Here is a 16,804-nt window from a genome sequence, read left to right as displayed (position 1 = left end):
GTCACAGTGCTGCCTTCTAGCTTTGTAGGAGGACTGCTGTGGTGCGCTGCCTTTGCTGGGAGAATTTGCTAGTTATCAAAAGGAAGATGGGTAACTGCTGCTGTAGCCTGATAAATGGTAGTGTCTCTAACTTCTCTTAGTAATTGCAGAAGACATCAAGCAGGCCTACAGTTAGCAAAGAAGGTGGTGGAAGCAAGAAGATGCCTTGTTTTTTAAGACCGAGAAGGCTGTGAGTTCTGAAAACACTTCCCTGGTCAGCTTGAGTTGTGGGTTTTTTGTGGGGGAATGCGTAACTGGATGAGTAGTAGGAGCTAGTGAGCTTGCAGTCTGTTAAGATACAGCCAGTAAATTGAGGGCAGCTAATGGATAAGGAAGATATATATTTGGGATTAAATAATCAAATTAGCTGAGAACTTCTGCACAGTGAATCTTCATTCTTTACCAAGTGAGAGAAGTAGGTATTTAAGATGATGTCTTTTATTTTCAAGGTTCTGATCAATTCTGTTTGGCTATGGAAGAAAGTATCAAATGACTTTGCTGTAATCCTTGAATTACAAAAACAATGAAATGGGCAGAAATTGTATGGGCTTTGTTTTAAGGTCCTTAATTTCTTTGCTGCCTGTTTGATAAGTCTGTCTGCCATGTTAATACCTCAGGGGAAAAAGTCATTGCTCAGTGAAGTAAATTAGTAACCTCTGCATCAATTCAGAGACCTTACTTTGCATCTTTGGAAGTGTAGGCAAGCAGCTGCTGCAGTAATTTGCTGAGTAACAGTCTTAAGCAAACATGGAGTAGTCAGAGAACACCTGATGCAGTCGTATTTCTAATACCAGAAGCATGGGGAAAATGCATCTAGTGTTCAGATTGATTTCTACTTTTAGCTCTAATGCAGCCTTCTCTTCTGTACCTACTAAAAGGATGTTTTCACTGCAAATGCCAATAGTTACTTGTTCACTGTTAGTACTGTAGGATGAGGAGTCATAAAAAGCTGCACCTTGTTTCCTCTGTGGGCGGAGGTACACTGCTTTGCCAATTGTGCTGTAAGGCAAAGCTTTACTGCTGACCTGACCGGCTTCTGGGGAGGAGCCTGGAGTCCTTCCAGAGCAGACTCTTGTTAGTTTATAATGGTGTCACACTGTAGTGCTACTTAGGATCGGCTATTTCAATAATTTTTCTAAGAAGCTACTCTCCTCCCTTTTTAAAGGTTTCACTGATAGAACAATTGGGATCTTAAGTCAGTTTGCATTTTCATCAGCGTTTGAGGAACGCTTAATGAACATAAAGAGAGACTGAAATGATTGTTCACATTTTCAGTAATGGCTATGGGATAAACTACACAAACTCAGCTCACATAGTCCATCAGTTCACATGGCATGCGTTTTTCTTCAAGCAGCCCAGCTCAATCCTGTGAAGGCCACATGCAATTCTAAAGGAGGAGGCAGGAGAGTGTCCATTTAGAAACCCAAAGCTAGTATTTCACTGCTAAGTTTTTCTGCTTAGAATTTTTCCTACTTCAGTAGATTTCACAGGGAAAATAACAACTGTACTGAAAATGCACTAAGAAGAAACCCTGATACCCTGTGTTTTAAAGACTAGGTAAGCACTTCCAGGTATGTAGGTAAAAATGAGAGAGCAATGGGAGTCATAGCTCACTTTCAGAGCCTAAGTAGGGAAGGGCTCTGGAGATCTCTGGATCCATGTGACCTGAATTGTCTATTTCACCTGAGCTTTAAAAGCATAGTATTCCAAGTAACATCGTTTCTTTTTGACACTTTTCATATATATGAGCTTTCAATTCCCCAGAAGAGTGCTCTGAGTGGTTTAGTAAAAGGTTTTCATTGCCTATTTGCCCTGCTGCCCCAGTGAATGCAAGCGATCACAAGACAGAAGTGAGTGTATGTTGAATTTCTGAGCTTCCCTTGGTGAAAGGCCAAACTGCTGCTGCTGCTGCCTCTGAGCCTTGTTCTTATTTTTCTGTTCAAAGTATGGAGCAGGTGGGTTTAGTTCTTTGCTGAACTCCAGCAATTCTGAAATGCTCTGATCCATGGTCATTTCTGTGGATTGCTCTATTTGCTGGCAAATTGAAGCTGAAGCATCGGACTCTCTTCACTTGATCTCAATTCTGCTCTAAAGTTGTCTTCTCTGTATTGGACTGGGCAGTACTTCTGTCCTGAATCTCTGTACTCAAGATACCATGGGGATCTGGAAACAATGCCTGACACAGTACTCAGTAACAAAGCTTCTGACCTTGCAAGAACACGTTTGTTTGCTTTGGGGTGATGGTTAGAAGGCTGCTCAGGGCATGTACAGTGACTACATAAACCTGTCACAAGGCAGAAAACAGCCAGCTCAAATCTGGGTTTCTTGCATTCATGCCTCAACACTTAAGGATTAAGTTCTTATTCTAAGGTTATGAGTTTGTTTTTTTTTTTTTTTTTCCACAGAATTACAGGGTGCAAGGGACCTCTGGAGGTCATCTAGTACAACCCTCCTGTATTTGTGAGTTGGATTTTACCACTGTATCATTTGCATCCAGTGTAGGGAAACCTGGGAAGAACCAGTAACATGGAGGTCCTGTCACCTTCCTTCCTTTCCTTCCAGGTTATTAACTTTACATCAGAAAGTATTTTCAGTTCTCTAGCTCCCAGGTTTGCGAGTAAGTAAATCAATCACATGAAAGTCACATGCTAGAAAAACTGATGTATGTATTTCAGCACTGGAGTACACCTGTCACTCTCTTTTATACACTGCAACCAAAGTGCACTGCAGTCTCAAGTGGATTTCAGTGGTCTCAGCCCTCAGTGTCTTGACCATTTATGGGGTAGGTCTGGGTATAGTAATTTTTAAGGATATGTTCAGGTTCATCCCCATTTGATTAAGCGTATGCTGAACTTGAATAAGAAGTAACTTGTGCTGAAATTTCAGCACACAATTTATCAGATGGGGAATGAAATAGTAAATATCATTAGATACCATCTCCACTCTGCATCCTGAAAAATAGGGCTCCTGCTGGCATGTAGCCTTGGTAGGTATTGTGGCAGTTAGAGCATTTTCAGCCCAGAACTGTTTAAAATCCAGCTATTTTGAAGGCCAAAAAAAAAAAAAAAAGCCCAATACCCATTCAAGCACTGAAGTGCTTCATTTTATTCTAAGTTCTTTTGTACTGCCTGTTGGTATTCATAATTATAAACAGTTATGTAGTAAAAACTAATAGAAACCATTGCAAAATCAGGAACAGTCAACGTAGTACCTGAACTGACCATTATTCTTTCTTAAAAATCAGAGAATGGCTTGGGTTGGAAAGCACCCCAAGGATCATCAAGTTCCATCCTGGTGGCCACCCACCTCCAGATCTGGTACAAGAACAAGTTGCCTGGGGCTCCATCCAACCCAGTCTTCAACATCTCCACAGTCTCTCAGGGCAGCCTGTTCCAGCACCTCACCACTCTCTGTGTGAAGAATTTCCCTGACATCCAATCTAAACCTTGCCTCCTTGAGCACAATCTATTTCATTCTGTTGTCTCAAGGGTTTCAAGCATTTCCTTCATTCCAGTGAGCACTATGCAAATGAAGATTTTTCACTCCTAAAGCACACATGGATAGCTGAGATGCAAAACATACATAAACTGCCTTACGCCAGCTGTGGCATAGGAGTCCTGTGTATGTCTAGCACATGTCTTCAATTCAAATCAGCTGTGCTCTCTGGATCAGCAGCTCAGGTGTTGATGCTAGTCCTGCCTTGGTCACTGCCCTGTCCACAGCAAAACCGGCTGAGCAGAATGTGTGCCTGCACCTCTGCCCCTAAATGTAGGCAGAACCAGTGCGCTTCACACTGAAGCTGTAAAGGCACTGATTCCGTTCTCCTCTTTCAACTTCAGTGTGGTAACCACAAATATGGGATAGTGACTCTTCAGATGACTGCAGAAAGGCGTAATAAGCTCAGCTATTAACACCCTAACAATCAACAGTAACTTCATCTCAGCTGGTGTGTGATATCCTGTTACACTCATGACCGTTTATCCCCATGCCTGTGGCCTTAGTAGTACACGAGGGCATCAATCTTCTAAGCTCAGCTGTACTGCATGAAGTGTCTTTGTAATGGCCTCGAGGGCCCTGCTGAAAGGGAGGTCACACATGGGCTCCTGTTTACATGATTTTGGCCAAGGTGCATGAGGAAAGCTATTAAAGCCCTCAGCATTCTCCTCCTGTGACTTTTCAATCCTAAAGACAATTAATGGTGTGCATACTGAAAAGCAATCCATTTTGTTGCTGCTGTTAAACATCCCATAAAAATAGACAAGATAAAGAATACGGCTTTCTTACCTTCCATGGGTTTAAAAGGACTGAGAGCATCTGCCAAGTTCAGAGGAGGTACGGCTGGGATGAATTCAGCTCCAAGCTGAGCTGTGACCGTGTATTCACTTTAAAGCAGTAGCAGGTGAATTGACTGCATACTCTATCAGTGTGGCACAGGCATAATGTATAAAATTCCATTCTTGCTTAAATTACAATTGTATAAAATTTGATACGCCTTCAAGCTCTTGCCATACCAAGGCTGATCCTAATCACTTTGGTAGCAGCACTCTATCACATGACTCCTCTGGCTTCTGTAATACAGTTCCTGATTTACTGTGAGAGATGAAAAATCAAGGCCACAGCAGCTCCATTTTAATTCTTCCTTCAGAATGTCATCTATGTCATTTATTCAATTGCCAGCTACACAAAGGCCATGCCAAGCAATGAGATAGCTGTGGTTCACCTCTGTGCATTCTGTACCTCATTGAATGACTCTCTAGTCATAGAACTTTCAGTTTGGAGGAAAAAAAAAAGGGAAAAAAAGAAGTATTGTCACTCAAGAATGCTTAAGTAAGTTATTCTACTACTGGAGTATTACTTTAGGTGAAACAGCTGCTAAGTTTACCTGACTGAACTTGCTAAAACAGAAGTGTTGACACAGCCTCTTCTTCCAGCAGGACTAAACAACAGCCATGCTGAGCAGCTGGAAAGCAGTAAAGTCTCCAATCACAAAATGAAGATTTGTCCTGACCCAAGTCAGGCACCTAAGGGGATGCCTTCATGTTCTTCTGTATGAGGCTTGGAACTTCTCCGTCCACTTCCAAAGCAGGTGCCAAGCTGTGAGCTGGGGAAGAAGTTGAGCAGCCATATTAGAGTAGCAGCAAGCCCGAGTAACCCAGCAGGATTACTGGGTCAGACTTGGCACTCTGCTCCTGGCCTGGAGTGGCTTATGTCCAGGAGGAACAGCTCAGCAGAACCAGTCTGCAAGAGCAGCAAGATGGCCACAATGCTGCCAGGTCCCAGCATCTGCCTTCCCACCTCCAGCAGGTTGAATCAGTGTGAACTGATTCTGGGGTTCTTAATTCCCCCATTCACATCACAGGGATGATAATCAACTTAGCACTGCACACAAGAGCATTTCATTTTACCTTTAGATACGGTGTTATTATTACAATATCTGAACCCTTTTTTTGAACTACATAGCTGTGTTATTTGGAATCTTCCCTAAGGACCAGGATTGAATTATTTTTTTTTTAGGAAACATTTGTTCAGGGGTCTCTTAATCTCTCTGCAGCTGCCACTCAAGCCTGTCTGTGCAGCCATTTCTTACAATGCCACTAAACCTGGCGCCTTAATTACAGGGTGCCAGCTCTTGATTCTGTTATGAAATGAACACAGAAGCATCGGTGTTTTCTATTTTTGCTTGAAAATGATTCACAACATAGAACGTACTGTACTACAAAAAGGATGGAAGCAAACAGATGAGGAGACAGAGGCAAGGGCTCGCTGCTGTGATGCATGCATGTACCAGGCATTCTAAAAATGGCCTTCTTCATAATTAGCTAGAAAAAGCTCTAAACCATAAAAGGAAAACCATTGGTCTAACAGCCAGTGATGCCAGCAGGCTGCTTGAACTCAAGGAAGGTGATAATTCAAAGAGAGGTAACACGTCAAAGCTTGCTGGACATCCACTCAAGGCTACCTTCATTACCAGGCAACCCTTGGTGCAAGGCTTTGCTTTGAACAGAAAACGCATGCTGTGCTTGAAAAAAAGATATGCTCCAAATAGGACCGAGCACTGCTATTCTCTACCAGGTTGACTGTGGCAATGCTGTCCTGCATACAGCCCCTTGTCAAATCCAGGGCACATAAGGGATGCCTGAACAGCAGCTCTGTGGAGCTCAGGGGCTGCTGCCCACATATTCCCCATGGAACACGCTTGGCAGAGAGAAGGCTGTGAGTAGGCTGAGCTCTGGCAGATTGTTCTTCCCCCACCACAACTGAAAAATGAAAACAATGCTGCTGAGAGCACTCAGCTGGATGTCATCTAAAATATGAAAATGTGGGTGTTGCTTCCCTGAGCGTGTTCTTGGGACCCTCTCATGCTTGGCATAGCCAGGCACACTTCAAGGATAACATACCGCTTGCAAGGACTTCTATGAACTCCAAAGGCATGGAAGTGCTGGCTAAGAGAGGTTTGCAGTGGACAGAAGTAGGGTGGGAACTTCAGCTAATGTTGATAAATTATAAATTTATATTTTTATATATAAAAATTATAAACAGATTAACACAAGCCTCCCAAGAGCCTTTGAGATACACTTACTCATGACTCTGGGAAAATATATGCACGAATGTAAGCATAGAAGCTCCTACTGGAACAGGCAATGTATTGCAGCTGCTGATACGCTGTTTGCTGTAAACCAGTATCAGCAAAGTTAATGCTTGTATACACTTAGTCCTTTGCCTGTCAGGAATTCATGCATAACTCAGCCATGGTCTTGGCAGTATGTCTCACAGTAGAAAGACCCTTTCCCCTTTTGGGGCTGGATCTATTTGCTAGCCAAGAATTTCACAGTACTGTTCACTCCTAGATACTAGGATGGAAATGAAAAGAGGAAATGAAATCTTGCAAAGCAAGTTACCAATGCTGTATCTGTCACATCTAGAGTTCTAGAAGGAATGGTTTGGGCTGGAGGGACCTCAAAGCCCACCCAGCTCCAACCTCCTGCCATGGGCAGGGCTGCTCCCTACAGCCCTATCCAACCTGGCCTTAACACTTCCAGCAATGGGGCGCCCACTGCTTCTCTGGGCAACCCATGCCACTGTGTCATCATCCTCTGGGTAAAAAATTTTCTCCTAACACATGACCTAAAATTTTCTCTTTAAAGCCATTTCTCTCTTTAAAGCCAAAGTTTAAAGCCATTCCCCTTGTCCTACCACTATCTGCTTGTGTAAAAAGTCATCTTCCCTCCTGTTTGTAAGCTCCTTTTAGTTACTGGAAGGCCACAATGGGCTCTCTGGAACTTCCTCATCTCCCTACTGAACAAGCCCAACTACCTCAGCCTTTACTCAAAGGAGACACACTCCAGAAAGGTTTTGGTAAGAAATAAAATAAGCATTAGCACAGTTCTGCAATGTTTACTTGAAAGAATAGCGAAGGAGTGTATTGATACAAATTAACTGAGACACTCTGCCCTGTGATATACAGATGCTAAACTTTCATTTGAAAATCCTTTAGGATCTCATTAAGAGCTCTATGCCAGGCTGCCTGTTGCTGTAGGAGAGCCATTCTGAATAAACAACTTAAATGAGTTACAGGTGCATCTGTTTCACAGTAATTTGCAACAAGTTATGTGTAGCACCCTTTAAAAATTGTACTTCCAGCCTTGGAATTTCAGTCTGAATCTGGTATGTTATAGTGTCAGATGGGATCTGTTTGGCTGCTGTTTTGTAGAACAGCCTCACACTTTCTATTTATTTTGCTGCATAATTGTTCCGTGCCTTCTCAGCTGACCTCAAGCTAGCAACTAGTTATAAACAGCATCCATATGGAGGGTTTTGGTTGTGAACCCCCCGTAATCTCATAAGCAACTGCTCCACTTCTAAATCTCATCATAACAATGACGACACAAAGTGAGGCCTCGGCGCAGTGCTGCTGTCTGCAGGGACTCACTTTTCAATTTCATAAATGCACTGCAACATCCTGTGAATGGCTTAAAATACACTTCTAGTCAGGAAAAGGATTTTCAAGAAGCAAGGGCTCTGCGTTCTATATTAATTCTGAATATAAACATCATAATATACACAAGTCTTACTTCCCAGTTGGTATAGTCATGAGAAAGCTCTGTGCTACGAACAATTTCACATCTATTGCTGAATGTCAGCTTCTCGATGTACAAGAATACTTTGTCATATTTTACATTGCCAATATAAATTCCATTTTAAAACAGGAAAGTCTTTCAATATTCATAATCCCAATGGTTTGCGACTGTCAAGATTAACGGCTCCTGTTTCTTTTGGGGTTCTTGGACCTCCTGGACACGCTGGGAAATGCCTTTCCTATTAATCACCTTTGCTTTGCCATTCATCCCCAGGACAGATTTGCCACGCTTACATGTGAAGTAACCAACCTGGTAGTGGCAGTTACTCAAGGAATTTGCAACACTTTTTGTTTTAGCTCAGTGAGAAAGGCCACAGGCTTCCAACAGTTTGCTGAAGCTTTTCCCTTCCCCCTACTAATCACTAGCCTAATGTGGCATCTGAGTCAGGGAGTCAGAACCAATACAATCCCAGAAATGCACATCTCTACCGCTGCAGCGGGCTGCAGGCTCTATCCCTGGCATTTAGCATCCCTTCAATTTTCTGTAGTACAGTTATGTCTGTCATTCTAATAAAGCTTCTGCCTTGAGCACGCTTGTCTCTTTCTGTGAAGCTTTGATGGTTGTTTTATCTTGCAGTACTTGGACACAGCAGTATTGGTTTTACCACTTCAGTGACACGCTGACTCGTTTTGGATGGCATCCATGGTGGCCTTCCCCTGCTAGCTCATCTGCTTGCACTCCCCAGCTCATGTTTACAGGCATCTTGAAACTTCCCCAAGGGTTCTGTTATCAGTGCTGGACAATGTTTTTACTCTTCCTCATTTCTAGAAGCAGAATTAATTTCCTCCCTGCGGCGTTTATCCAATCGGTCTTTTCTTTGACAGAACCAGTCCCATGTGGCACAGTGACCTCCAGCCAAAAGGATTCCTCTCGTCCTCTTCCCAGGACACTCAGATCTGCCAGATGTCTATAGCAATATCTCCAGCAAGCAGTTAGGAGACACGGCAAGACTTTCTGCTTGTTTGGGACAAATCCATTTCAGTCAGCAGCTATGGAGAATGGTGTTCAGGACCTCGTACCTCATTTCCCCCCCCCTTCTGAAGCATACGTAAGTATTATTAATCACCTGCAGTTGAATGCTTGTCCTAGAATAATGACCCCTCAATGGGACAGTTGAACACAATGAATGCAAAATGAGAATGGCAGAATTTGTAATGACTGGATGAGGCATATGCTGGCCAGTTTGGTGGTTGGCACATCCCCTACCTACTACTGCAGCCATCTGAGATCAAAATTCTTGAGGAGCTAAGAGAAATCTATTAATAACATTCTAAGCACCATGGCTAGGATCCAAGTAAGAAGATCCTCAATAAGGTATCTTTAGAGAAGCAAGATTATTTACTTCCCATCGGTATTATGCAAACTAATAATGTGCTTTTATACATAGTCTTTTATCGGTCACAGGTCAGCTGACTTTTCAGCTCTCCAAATGTTTCATTCATAAGCCTGCTGTCCTGTTTCATCTATCACCTATCATGCTTTTCCTGTATTGCCTCTAGTCTTTAACCTCTTCTCTATCCTGTCCAGTGTTGCAATTAACTTACCACCTGCTTTTTCAGGCAGACCAACTTTAATCTATCTGATCTCTTAAAGTTATTGACACAAGAAAATCTGTATCATGAAAGCTAGCTAATAAATAAGAAAGAAATCCAGTAAGATCCCTTTTGTAAAAATATCTTGTTTTGTAATTACTATATCTCAAACATTCTTACATGGTCTTCACGTACGGCCATGTAAGCTTCTCGCACTAGAGAGCAGGACTTTTTGATGGTGCATTCAGATATTCAAGCTGATGAAGGCTAGTTCTTTGTTAGATTGGAAAGGAGGGACATCATGCCATTTTTGCTGAGTATCTCATGACATTTTAGATTTTAATGGGGCTAATGGGGCTTACGGAGTTCGTGGATTGGCCTAGAGTCATCGCCATTCTGCCACTAAGCAATTTCTTAACAGCTGTTCTTTCTTTTAGAAAGTTACTTATCAAATGTCAAAATGCAATGGTTGGGTGAACTATCCTGTTATCTGTACAAACCCCAACTTCACAGTCCTTCCCAAAGACAAACAAAGCAAAGCACACATGAAAAATCAGAAGGCTCTGACTACACAAAGGCTTCATTTTTATGCCTGGCTACACCTGACGATCAAAAATAAGGGAGAGGGGAAATGAGAATTAATACATATACATTACCATGCCTAATGGTTATGAAATAGCTTAGACCAGAACACAGCTATTAAAGATCAACGTTTTATTTCTGGATACAGATATGAAAGCCTTTTACTGAAGATCATAACTCAGAACTGACTTGCAGAAGTTGGTTTGTGTAAAGCTATAATACTATAGTGCGACAGAATGTATAGCATTAATAGCAGAAAGCACAATCCTAGGCCACAGCAAATTAGAACAAGGCCAAAGGCAACAACAATAAACACAAAAACAAAGGAAGAGGAGAAAGAAAAAAAAAAAAAAAATGTTTAGCCTACCTTAAGAAGTCCTCAGACATACAAGAATCACCAGGGAGATACCCTTGCCTCCACTGCCAGCCCTTAAATGAGGCCTGGGATGAGGTGGATCCTGGCTCCACCCCTTCTGGTCAATCAGCTACATTGCATGCACCTGGGCTCCCCTGGGATGGCCCTGCCTTCCCACCAGGTGCTCAATCACTGGTTCAAGCCATGACTTAGCATTTCTGCTACAGTAATATACTAGGGTTATTTTAATCTATGTATTTTTCCTCTCCACAGAGTTACTACATATGTGTATATTTGTATATATTTAATTGCTGAGATCAACTTCCACACATGACTAGAAGTGCCTTTTCTAGATTGCATTTGATTGCAAAAAAATCTCACTTTCGGGCACTGGAACAGGTTGCCCAGAGATTGTGCAGTCCTCTTCTATGGAGACTTTAAAGACCTTCTGGATGCCTACCTGTGTGACCTATTGTAGGGTACCTGCTTTGGCAAGGGAGCTGAGCTCCATGATCTATTGAAGGTCCCTTCCAACCTCTGCAATTCTGCGATTCTGTGAAAACAAGAAAGGAATGCACAGGGGAAAACTTGAGTTACGGAGTAGTTTATTATGGTGAGTGTGTCTGCAAACAAGTGATCTAGGTAGGACTTTCCTTTCGGGAGAAACATTTCTAATTAGTTCTCCTAGTAATTCTCCTTTCACCCTGAAATAACAGGGGATCCTTAAATAATGTGTGAGAGTTTTCTACTGGAGTCTAACAAGTCTAATAATATAAAGCCTTTAAGGCGACATAGGCAAATTTAAAAAAAAAAAAAAAATTAGGGGCAGAATATAGTCCAATAATGAGATATCTGTGTGCAGTCCTGCTCTGATCCAGTCATTAAAAAAAGCTATGGGTTAAAAAGCTGTGAGGAAACGAGCAGAAAATTCTCGCCGAGTGCCACAGCAGCTCTTGCTGGCCAGGCAACAAGGTAGGAGGACTGTGATTGGAAAAGGATAGCAGGCAGCAATGTGCTCTGGGGACAGCAGGCATTTCCTTTCTGCAGGCTCTCACAGAACGTGAAGATGGTGCGGGGAGCAGAAAGCGAGGACTGTAGAGGCAAGAGGACTGTAGCTCTGCCATTCATAGAAAGGAAGGAAACCTGAGGCAAGTTGTTGTCCACAGTGCTGTGAGCAGTTGTGTTTTTCTTTGATCCTGTATAAAAACATGAACTTATTTATCAGTCATTTGTTGTTCCTTTCCCCTGGTCTTTACTTGTTGGAGGGGAGCTGTGGCCTATCCTGGGAGTCATGGAAGGAGTTTTGATTTCCAGTATCCTGAGCGTTTGAAAAGGTAACAAAGGGAATGTGACTCATTTATGTTGCTAATGATACCTAAAGAAACAGTTTATCAGGAACAAGCTATTCTATGCAATCTGAATGCAGTCTAAACAGTGGTGAAATATTTAGAAATTACTCGATAGTGAGGCATTGTCAGATGATGGAATTCTCAGCTTCTTATTTACCTTATAGTATCCATATGTAATGCTTGGTAACGTATTTGCTGTAGTGTTGGCATGATTATCTGCATCAGTTACAACGAGTGTTCATTTATAATCAACTGTGATTGCAATACTGTTCCAAGGCATTGAATTATTCACAACAAGAAATGTCCCATTAATCAATCCCAGACACTAAAGGACAGGTTTTAAACAAGGCGTTTAGCTGCCCAGAGATGCTAATGATGTATTTAGGCCTTTTTAACATCCCAGTATACTGTGAGCAACCACATTTCTTCAAAAATCCCTGATTGTTCTGATATCATTACTTACAACTAGTTTCTTCCCGCTGTAAAATTTCTCGCATCAGGAGAAGTGTTGTAAACAGTATGGAGAGCTCAAAAACTAAGATGTTTTTGTAGAGAGCCAAGTGGGGATTAAAGAGACCCTAGAAGTGAAAAATAATTGTCTCCCTTTAGCTCTAAAAATAGTAATTTGTCACACACGTCAGAACGGTTTTCCTTAGTTGCATGCTCTCCCTGTTGGCTGCACCAAGGCATGCTGGGTGTGGAGCTCACCGTAAGGCCAGGCTGCTAGAAACTGAATGCATTAAACAAAAATCTCCATCAGCATCAGTGCTCATTCCTTGTTCTTGACTGAGGGGGCCACCTCGTAGTTTTTAAGAGCTGTTTGTTTAAAAACCTGGGTAGCAACAAGCAAAGTTTCAGTGCATCCAGATGATTCACATTGCAGCTATCAATGCTATTTCAAGCTTTGTATGTTAAAAAATACATTTATCTAACCCCACTCAGCTTTTACTGTTGATGGGCAACACAAGGTCCGTGAGTCACCCAAGGCACTCAATCACTGTGGCTAATAATGGGCAAAAACAGCTCCCCATGGCAGCAGTTGGGTAATGTTAATTTTAACCCGAGCCCGTTCTCTTCCATGATGTGCAAGCTATCTCCTGGTATCTCTGCCTCATGAATTACCCTGGTGACTACACTGTGAATGCAATACACGTTATCGTGAAATCCTGACTCCACCAAAGATGATGGCAAAGCACCCTTTGTGCTCAGAGAGGACAAGGTTTCTCCTGCAGCTCTGTCAGCTGGGAGAGAAGAGTAGTGAGGCCAGAGTCCTCACCAAGAGAGAGGGGTGAAATGTTGGCCAGCCTCCAGCAAGGAAGTGTTTGTCAATGTCTTCAAGGATCAAAGTTTGTGTTGCTTTATGCAATCTAGTTTTTATATGCCTTAGGCCAAATCCTGCTTTCAACCAAGCACTCCCACAAAGTCCATGGGAGTCCCAGTCCCTCGGTTTGGGAAAAATGAGGTAATGAAAGCAAAGCTTGTGACATGCAGGCCTCAGACATGCAGAGGTGTCAATCTTTTGTATAGTCAAGGAGGCTTGTGTGTGCTGGGGGCTTGCATTAATTTGGCAGGGTGATGCCGTGCAGAATTCCTGCTGCAGCTCGCTTGTGAGATCAGCTTGGTGGAGGTATGGCTCTGTTGACTTTTTTCACAGCAGAAATGCATGTCCAGGCAACAGGGCAGGAGATCCATGAGAAACTTTGAATTCAACAGGATACCCAGAATTTAGGTTCTGGGTAGGTCTTAGAAGTCTAATGCTAGACCTACAGATCTCTAACATTTTAGCTCATATCTTATTTAGGACATAAGGTTCTCATGCAAATTGCAGCCAGGAGGAAAGAATTGTAACATCTGCTCTGTTTTTATAGCTACTTCTCTAATAGATGGAGGCAAATCCATTTAACTAAGCTGTACAACATCATCACTTCTGCTTAATTATAAATCTGTTGCATATCATTCTGGTTTTTGAAAATGAATATGGATAAACAGACTTACCTCTAATTTATATTGATCTCTATCAAGAGATGAACAGATGATGAACTTAAAACATCCCGTTCTATTCCAGTGCATTTTCCATCTGTACAGAAATGGAAAAATGTTCGCTGTAATTAAGAACAAACCCTTCAAGGAAACAATTATGGGAGTAAGGAAAAAAAAAAAAAAGAGCTAAAGAGCAAAATCATATGTGAGAAAATATTGTTCCATATTGCCAAGGTTGGCTGACACCAGAATAGAGAGGGTAGGAAATACGCATCTCAGTTTGAGTAACGGGTTCTGTTCTTCTTCTGGCAAAATGCCTAACGTTGAGCACGTTGCTTAATGTCTATGCTCTCTAGTTTTCTTGCCTCTTAAGCAGAGGCAGTAGCTCTCTAAAATGGATCTGAGAACATTTTAAAGGCAACTGGTTTGTTCTTATCCTGACACTGCATTAGTCAGAAAAAACAGTCATTCATCTTCCAAGTCTTCCACTAAATTGAGAGGCACATCTAGGGAAGTGTCAAAATCTGAACACTCAGCAAGAGAGAGACAGTGTGGCAAATGGGCTTCTCATAAACTGCAAAGGCTAAAGAGTGCTTCAGCCTTCACTCTCTGTAGGAAGAACCTGGCAGGTCTAGGCTTGTAAATATCACGGCACCTTGAAGTGGTATCTGGAAACTTCTGTCTGCCAGGAAGGCGCTGCGTGCAGGGAAGCAGAACTCCCCACTAGAATCGCAGAATTTTGATTGCAGCACAGTATGCAACTTGGTTGGCACTTGTGATTCCTGTAATCTGTTGCTCCATCTGACTAGGTTTGGAGAAAGAAAAGGTCTTTGGTTGCTCTACTTTTTACTCAGCATCACTTGCCTGATGCCATTTATCTTCTATGTAAAGTACCTTAAATGCATACAATTTGGTTAACACGATAACTGCGAGGATATATATCCACAGATGACAAATCTTGGTGACAATGGGATTGAGTTTAATTAGACGATGGTGAAAATGGAACGTAAATGAGGAGGGAGATAGTTCTCAGTTTATCAAGCATAAGCATCACAAAGATTTCCTTATCAAGCATCTCTTAATTCTCCTGGGGATCTGGATATTCAGCTAGCTCTGGGGCCAACCAGCAATATTCATCTGTACTCAGTGCCTCCGAATACCCTTTCTCTTTTATGAATGTTATTTAGAAAACCACTAAATGCAGCTCAGTGGTTCTTCCGCTGGAGCCAAAAATGATCACAGGACATTTACTTCTGCCTTGGAGAAGAAAATGAGTACACATTTCTGTTTCTTTCTTAATTTCTGTAGCTGTAGGAGACCGTTAGCTTGTTTCAATAACCTATTCCAATGACACTCTGTTTTACAGCTCCGTAACATTCAAAATAACATGAAAAATGTAGATGTAGAAGTATTCTATGTAGGACTTTGCACATTTATAGCCGAGCAGTTTAAAAAGTAATTCAGTGTTACTTATTTGTGCTTGCTTACTTGCATTACTTTTCAGCTTGGATAATACCACTTAGATGGTTTATGATTATTTCATATTGAATTTCACTCCAGGCTCCCTCTGTATTAGCACAGGTCTTCAGTGATTGAGTGGTTGCAAATCCTGTGGGAGAAAGTTTATTTCTTTGTTAGAAGATGGAACTTCTTTAAGAACTGGTTTAAGTCACAGATGAATGATGGTGGATCTTCACCAGTAGCATATAGGTCCTGGTGCTGTACTGCCTCAGCAACCCCAGCTCTGGCCTGGAGATCCTTTCAATGCCGAAGAGTTAAACCCTGGCCTCACCAGGTGCAATCAAGAAAATAACTTTAAAAAAAAAAAAAAAAGCAAGTAGCTGATGTAAGAATTTGGCTTTACTGAATTAGCCAAGAGCCCAGGAGCCCCAGACAGGTGCATGGCTCTGCACAGAGGGTGATATGCTGTGAGCCCTCAGGTGCACAGTGCTCCACAGTCTGCCTGTGGTCCGCAAAGGAGATAACACATTTTTAAAAGCAGTATCCCCCCAGAAGTGGGAAATAATGGTTATTTGCCACGCTGTTCTTTCTTTCTGTTTTCTTTCTTCTTTCTGCTACTAAAGAAGGAACCATCTTGCCTTGTGTGCTCGTGTTCCTGTCCGAATCACCCAGCAGCGTGTCGCAGCAGCCTGAGGTTAGTCACCTGGGGTCACCCCTGGGAGAAACAATTGCAGAGGCTCATTTTGGGAAACATTTGCTAATACTAAGGAAGGTGACACTCTTACTGTAGAGGAACGACAGCTGGAAAGAAACACTTTAGGCACTGGGTCACTTGAGCATTGGTGCAAGCCCTTCAGGCGTTTGGGTCAGCCCAGCTGTGGTGGCATCTCCCAGCAATGCTGGCCATGGCTGCCAGAGCAGGTTAGGTGTGACAGCTGAGCTTCAGAGATTGTTCTGATAAGTTTAGATGTGAGAAAGGTGGACAAGATAGAAGGGAGATAGAGAGACCCAACTTTTAGTAAGGATATTCAGCTTCATTGCTTGACAGGAGAGGAAGAGTCTGAGAAGAACTACGACAACCTATGTAGATACTTGCAGATGTGCAGACCAGTCATAGTCTCTCCCACTCCTTGCTCCTTACATTTGTTAACATTTAAATTTGATCCATGGCAGCTGCAGGTTGCTGAAGCAGGCTTGACAGAAAGGAGAAAAGCATCTCACAGGACAGTTTCAAGGAAACTGCCCTAGATACCTACTCTCATTGAGTTTGTCAATGGCCAGCTTGTCTGTCATCTCAGCTCCCATCCTACGTCTCACACCCAGTCCTTTGCTTTGCAGTGATTTATGTCTGTGCTCCCCTTTAAGTCA

The sequence above is a fragment of the Meleagris gallopavo genome, chromosome 2, assembly GCF_905368555.1.
Source record: "Meleagris gallopavo chromosome 2, MGAL_WU_HG_1.1, whole genome shotgun sequence".
In the NCBI taxonomy this organism is placed as follows: Eukaryota; Metazoa; Chordata; class Aves; order Galliformes; family Phasianidae; genus Meleagris; species Meleagris gallopavo.
Note: the sequence above shows the minus strand (reverse complement) of the source record.